At 39.8% G+C, this 7763-nt stretch overlaps 1 long non-coding RNA gene across 1 annotated transcript; it reads right to left on the minus strand.

The window, feature by feature from the left end:
* Positions 1–3019: 3019 nt before the first annotated feature.
* On the minus strand, positions 3020–6681 carry LOC106013501. The gene is made up of 2 exons (XR_001185359.2): positions 5009–6681; positions 3020–4822 (listed from the first exon to the last, which is right to left on the minus strand). It is a non-coding gene; the product is annotated as an uncharacterized LOC106013501 (long non-coding RNA).
* Between the last annotated feature and the right edge of the window lie 1082 nt (positions 6682–7763).

The following is a 7763-nucleotide window of genomic DNA, read 5'->3' on the forward strand; positions in this document are numbered from 1 at the left end:
TGTTCTCCCCAGTTGGGAATCGAACTCGGGTCTTCTGTGTGAGACAGTGAGTGAGGCACCGACAGGTTCATTGCCGTCAATGATGATGACGTAGGAAGCCACAAGGGGAACGTCAGCGACATTTAACTCTCAATCGATAGGGCTACGGTGTTGTGTTTTTGTGGGGGTTTTTTGTTGTTGTTTGTTTTTTGTTGTTTGTGTTTTGGGTTTTTGGTTTAGCATTCGAGCAAAGGAATGATGTTCAAACCAGGATCAGCGATGTCTATCGGGGGGGTAGATCTAAGTGTTTTACGGCGCTCGCAACTGCATGAGGTTATGTGAGCGCACGGGACACATTAAACATTTTCAGTTTGTAGGTTTGTCAGACCACCAAGGGATCTTTAACGTGCGCAACTTGCAAACAAGACCTCCGAAATTTTTCGCCCTTGTCCGAGAAGGCTAGGAGTAGATCTTTCTTACCCGAAGATTAGTGGTGTGGCTGAAAAACAGCTGCAATAATGGGGCCAAGGAGTAGCAGCAGAAAGGCTGCAGAAAGAATCAGGAGCCCTGTGGAGGGGGCAAAGGAGGTGAGGGGGGTTGGAGGGCAGAAAATGGAGACGAAAGCAGACGACAGAACATGGCTACAGATATGGAAATGATGAGGTGAAAGGAGACAATTTTAGAGAAGAAAATTTTCCCCGTCACTACCCGGATTCGAACCATGGACCTTTGAATGAGAGGCGAACACTTTAACTTTAACCTCTAGTGTCACGGAGGTTTACGTTACAAACACAGCTGAATCTGCTCTAACGGCCACCTGTCCAAGACACTCACCCTGTAGAAACGACCACTTACCACTTCTTCCCTTGCGGATAAAAATTTCTATAATATTATAATGACACTGTTCGGTTGCGAGCGCCGTAAAACCCTGTACTATAAAAAATATAAACACGTTTCAAGAGACGGGGTGAGTATTAATTTTTCGAGACTCACGTTCAGCACGTGGAGACGTCCAGTGCGGTCCAGACAGCCGCATGATGAAATCTACAACAAGTGTACACAAATGTGGGGGCAGGGCGGTGTGGCTGTCTCAAAATGAGCAATTCGGTGGCAAGATTACTGAAAGTCATTTATTTTATTTCGGTTTTGAAAATTTAAAAAGCATGATTCATGATTTGATGAGTAGCATCCATTTAACACCATCTAAACAAGGTGGGGGGGTATGTGATAAAATTGTTTTCGGCACCTAATTCTAGACAAGTCCTATCTCATACTTGATACCGGTATAGATTTCCACATAGATTTTTAGCAAAGTCCTATCAGAGAGGCCGAAAGATTTCCACTTTAGATTTTTTTAAAGCAAAGTTCTATCAGAGATAAGATGCTAAATTTTAAAAGATTTCTACATGTAGGCCTACCGGTATTGATTTTAATTTTTTTTTTTAGCAAAGTCTTGTCAGAGAGGCTAAACTAAATAAGATTTCCAGTTTTAAAGTCCTATCGAAGATGCTTAAAGTTTTTAGCAAAGTCCTTTATAGATTGGAGACATTAAATGATGACAAACTTTCTATCAGAGATGTTACAGCTATATAGGACTTTCACAGCATGTATAGATATCTATACATGTACTATTACTACATGTACTAGCAAAGTCCTATTGCTTATTTAAAGATTTCAGCAAAGTCCTATTGGAGACGTTATAAGATTTTCACTAAGATTCTAGTTGATGTAGTCATATAAGAGAGAGAGAGAGAGAGAGAGAGAGAGAGAGAGAGAGAGAGAGAGAGAGAGAGAGAGGCTAAAACTAAAGGATTTTAACTAAATAAAACGGTGACATGGTATGAGTTTAACGCCCGTATCAACACTATTAGGTCATTTAAGAGGCAGGACCTCCTAATTTAACGTCCGTCTCCGATAGGACCGAGTCAAGAGGGAAATTCGTGTAAAGTGCCTTTCCCAAGGACACAACGTCAGACCGAGCTGAGGCTCGAACCCCCAACCCGCATTACGAGTCCGGTAGCCAAACCACTAAGCTACCGACACCACAGACTTTAGTTAAGTCCCCTATCGGAGATGCCAAATGATGCTAGTGGCAGTCCTATAGGCCTATCTGATAGATAGGATTTCAACATATATTTTAGCTAAATCCAATCCGAAATGTTTAGACTTCCATCATAGATTACATCAAACACACTGAAAGTAAGTAGAAGTAGAAACCTAAAGGATTTTATCAAGGTCCTAAGAGAAAAGCTAAACAAGATTCACACACAGGCCCTGTGTGAGGCGCCAGGGTGAAATCAGGCTCTCATTTAAATAATGAAATCAAAGAAATCGGCATTTTTCTGGCCAATGGTCATTTGTTTTAAATTTTTTTTTTTTTTTTTTTTGGGGGGGGGGAGGTCAACACCTTTTTTGTCCATTTAAAAGGCCATTCCGAGTGGATATTTTTAACTGAAAAACATTGCTATAGGTCAAATGCAAATAATGTAAATTTGCAGTTTCCTAGGACTAGTACACTCAAGCTTTAGAAGTCCTTCAACATCAAGCACCTGCGTTCAATCCCAAACGGGTACTGTATTTTTCTCATCAAAAGGAAGATAAAAGAGCAAGCTTTAAACTTCATGCCCAAAGATTGACGAGCGCCTGATTCCACCGTGACGTGACACATAGATGTACGAAGTATGTGGGTTCTAGAAAGGTCCTCAGAGATGTTCTACAATATAATACGAATAAGGAGCTCAGAGTAACCCAACAGGTAGGCCTATGTTGTTCAACTTTCAACCCAGAGGTCCGCAGTTCGATTCCCGCCAGTCCTTTGGATGTTTTTGGACATGATTTCTACACCTCCTGACTCTGACAGCTAAGGCTATTCGCAGCTGCTAGGGAAAGAAGTTAGTGTTTGTCCACAGCCCAGAGCAAAGATTTTTCCCAGGGGAAAGCAAAAGAAGAAGGAAACAATACATACACAATTTGAGGCATGGACAACAAACTATAACAATTAGCATATCCAACAACTAAAAAGAACAAGCCAAGCAAAACATTTTGGAAAAATTCTATTCATGTACTTTATTACATCTATGAATTCTTATGTTTTATAATTGTTTCTTCTATCCACACAGGGAAAAAATTACAGGCTCATGAATTCGACACTGAACCAAATCTGCTTTAAAAAATAATACACAGTAAAAACTTCATATTGTAAGATTCCATTCAACAAGGTCCCCAACAACAGCATCAATCCAAGACAAAAATAAAACATCGCAGAAGAAGTAAAACAGCACATCTGAACAGAAAGTTGAGACAGAGAGTTTCATCACAGACAGAAAAAAAAGTCCATCAGAGGTCATTTGTCAATTGGCGTTGGAGAAAAAAAATCTCGAACTTTCAGGCCATGTGAAAACATGCACGGGTAGGCCTACTCAAAATTTACCATTCATCCTGTCTTACAACAACTTGTACCAAGGCTTTCTAAAAATTATAAAGTCTATGAAATTAGGCAAAATCCAGACAAAGCCAGAAATATAGATTTCCGGATTAATCTGGATAATCAACACTTTTGGTCCATTACAAGTTCTAAGGAAAAAAGTTTATATGATTAATCCTAAAAATAGAAGAAGAGTCTAAAACTAAAGAGAAGAAAGTCTATGTCTAAACCCCAAAAGACTGGCACATGTGGCGTATGGGTTAAGCATTTAGCTATCGCACACAAGAAACCTGAGTTCCATTCCAGAGTGGGGAAAATATTTATCGAGTAACTCAATTTTTCTGTGTTAACCATGACAGGCAGGGTAAAAAAGCACGTCTCAAATATGACTTAAATTATGTCAATGGAGCCATAAAAGACATAGGAACACAAAAAGTAGGAAAACCGAAAATATACCACACCTCAAAAAAAATAATCCCAAACAAAGGGGGAATAATCAGTGCTATAGCAAATCATGCAACTGCATGATACAATGCAATAAATACTTGTAAGTAGACAGACTACATCAAATAAATCAACAATAATAACTCACAAAAGCTTGTAATACAGTAGAGGCTTTTATATCAAACTGATACTGCCAGCCCTGCTTACCATCAGGTTTTATCAAGGCACAAAACGAAACACTGATATCATAAAAACATACACGATATATTACATTTAAGCACAGATAACTTGTACAACTTGCCATTCCCCGACTGATATCTGTTAAATGCTTCATTGTATTGGTTTATCCGAATTAAGAAAGCGCCAAACACATTTTTGTCGATCTCGGACATGTTTTGAGTACTTAATCTATACCACCCGATAGTATTTCCCCCTTGCCATGCACCTAAGTTGTACAGCCATTACTAAACTACAGTAAACTTTCCCAGCAACACCATCAGTGATCTGACAAGCAGAGGTGCACACTACACACTGTACCCGCTCAGCCACTGCGCTGTGACAATCTCCTTTTTACCATCATATAACTCTGCGAGCTAGCAATCAATGATCATCTCAAGCAGGCAGGGAACCTACAGGCCATCTCACCAGTTTGTACGAAAGGAAATAACTCATTATGACATTTTCCTTAACTTAGTCATGTTAGAGTCATTTCCCTTGATATTGGGCAGTCAGGGGAATTAAACAGAGGACAGCATTAAAAACCTGTAGTGTACTGTTACACTTCCAGCCCCAATATACATGACATAAAAGATAAAATACTAGTTGTGGCAGTAGTCAAAACTTAGATTTAACAATTTGCTTAAAAGAAATACATAACATACATTAAAAAAATACAAGAGGTTCAAGTTTGGACTTCATTCAATACATTAACAAACTACATCCAACAGCTCACATTTTGCACACTTGCCTATAGACCTGTCCCCGTCATTTTATGCAATAAAAAATCTGAAATTATGCAAACTGAGCCAAAAAATGTGAAATTATGCGATTCTGTTAATTTTAACAAAGAATGAAAAAGGAAAATAATCTGAAATTATGCAAAAAAAAGATCAAATTTGGCTAAGTCAAGCCGGGTGCATAAAACCACGGGGACATATAGACTCTCCATTCATCCTTCACACTGGTGAGTGTAGTACTGTGTTGGCCACCCAGCTCAAACCTCTCCACACAGTCTGCTCCTGTTTCAGCATGACATGTGTCTTGTGGTTTGAACAGGGTGTTCACCCTTGCGCCACGATGAGGCCCAGTACTTCCAACTTCTGCAAGGGAGGGGATGGGGAAGGGGAACTGTGGCAGTCTCTGCTGGAAATCCAGCTCAGGCCAGTCTTGGCTTAGGTCTGCTGAGTGGCCACGTCTTCCGGCTTCATGACGGGCTCTCCAGTGACTCGTCCTCTCTTGCCGGTCCAACGTGTCTCTCCGTCCTCTGGAGGAACGCCTGTTTTCAGGTGGACATTTAACACAGTGAAAAGATCGATGAAATCAATCACAACAAAAAAACATCGAAGGTGCCAAATGTTAAACAAAATTAACAATGGCAAAGGCAACCTAAAGTCTAAAGGCAAATTTTGTTCACTTAAATTGTCCCAAACTGGAGTTTCTTTTCTTAGAATCTTGCTTCCTATGAAGTTTGACACTGAATTATTTCTGCATCTCAACTTTGGACAAAGTTCTGCATTTCAAAAATTTCAAAACGTCTTATTTTCCTAAAAGCTCGCAGTCAACTTTTCCTCAACTGGAACAGCCAAAGCTTCCATCTCACAATGTTCTTTTCAACCTCTTCGACATAGATTCCCACTGACGTCAATTGGTTTCTAAGCAGATTTTGACGAGAAACACAAATGTGAATTACTTCCTCTATGAAATAGCACACAAAATATAGCAACACTCACACTGTTCAAAATTCAAGATCTATTCAAAAAGCAAACAGATCTGCACTGTTCAAAAACACACTGTGTAACCTTCAATACTGTTCATCACATAATAAATTTGACGAAATAGCGTCATAAGACAGGCAAAAAGTGCAAAGTATGAAACTGACATAGAGGAGAACGATGGCAAAGATCACTACGCTGTCTTAAACCTTCAGCTTTGTGCTCAGACTGAAGTCTCTACTCTGTGCTCTCAGATGTTTTTCCTTCGAGTCGTCTGAACGCTGCACTGGCTCTAGCAACTGTTACTGATCTCTGTGTCTGTATTGGCTGTTTGAGACAATCTGCAATCACGGTTGGTGAATTTTTCTACAGCATTTGACTCTCTCTGACTCAAACAAAATACGGGACCGCACGCTCTGGAGAGGTACACTTATATGCAAATACGAAGCTCTCCGAGAGGTGGTTACAAAACTATTTTCATCTCTTTTGATACTTTATGCAAGTCCGAAGCTACCACAGGTGCTGGAGAAACAGATAAGCTGATGTTGGCAAAGAGGTGTTCTCTTGTGTTTTGGAGCTCAGAGCACAGTTGTAAGCAAACAGAAGATACCTGATGATAATTTTGAGTACTTTGCCAATAGGCGCAGCTATAAGATGACTGAGCATGAAATAAGCAAACAACTGTTGAAATGAAACTTGTCTACTTTACTGGTCGCTGCCAACCATATGGAAGCAAAATAATTTTTTTTTATCTATAATTTTGTCCCGTGCCCGTTCCTAGCATAGATCTAGAATCTATTATTATAAGAACGCCATCATGAATAATAATCAGTACAACCAGGGGAAGAAAGTTAGTAGGTACACAGTACTAAGAACAAAATAACTGTAAACACAACACAAACAACACCCTACAAATGCTAGACAACACAAAATAGCAAACACACAGAACTTGAACTACGACAGTACCATAATATTATTATTATTATTGTTAGCTTAAAGTATTTTATATCCTAACATCCTCTGCTCCCAAAGAGTCACGAGGCGGGCACTTTCCCACTTTCCCACTCCCTAGTGGAGCAAACCAAATTTAGTTAATCGTCACCAGACAAAAAATAGGCCGAAATATGTGCGCTCAGTCTCATCTACTGCTGACTATGTTAATGGGGATCTACTCTAGGGGCATTGGCAATGGAAAACAACAACATACACACATATATTATACACACATTTGTCTCTACACTATGGCCAGTCAAGTAAACCAAAAATCCCAATCATCAAACCTTTACACAAAATTTAAAACTGCCATCATTTGAAACGAAAAAGATGGGCCAACTACCCTACCCCGTCATACCAAATACAGGCATTCTGGATTCCCTTCCCTTCCAAAACTGAAACCCAATATGAAAGGTCAAAGGTCAGTTCCCCCTTGACCCCTGAACTGTCATATTTGATAACAATATTGGACTTTTAGCCACAACAGCCCACACTTAAAACTAATTACGCATTTTCATATCTACTACAAGCAAAAAAATAAAATATTTAATCTCATGTGTTGCTCATGGATGTCATCCCTTTCTTACCCTCAACTTTAAAAACTGCCCAGCCCCCCCCAAAAAAACTGAGCTGCCGTTGTCTCTGTTACCTGGCTTTCTGAGACTAACGTCTTCAACTTCACTGACTACGAGGGACTGAGCGTCATTTCCCCTTTGACACCCAACCCCTCATACCCAGTTTCCTCTTCAGACTGAATAGCCCCACAACCCCCCCCCCCAAAAGAAAAAAAACAACAACCCAAAAACAATACAACTCCAAGCTGTCAAATTAATCTCAGCCCTTATCATTTATCAATTCCTACAGCTGTCTTTTTCTCCCTCCTCTTCCCTTAAACCCCCCCCCCAAAAAAAACTAAATGTCTTTGTCCCCTTATAATGCTATCAAACAAAACCAATAATCAACGATGACAGACTAAACTTGACTGGCTATAC

Source organism: Aplysia californica, unplaced genomic scaffold, assembly GCF_000002075.1.
Source record: "Aplysia californica isolate F4 #8 unplaced genomic scaffold, AplCal3.0 scaffold00946, whole genome shotgun sequence".
Taxonomy (NCBI): domain Eukaryota; kingdom Metazoa; phylum Mollusca; class Gastropoda; order Aplysiida; family Aplysiidae; genus Aplysia; species Aplysia californica.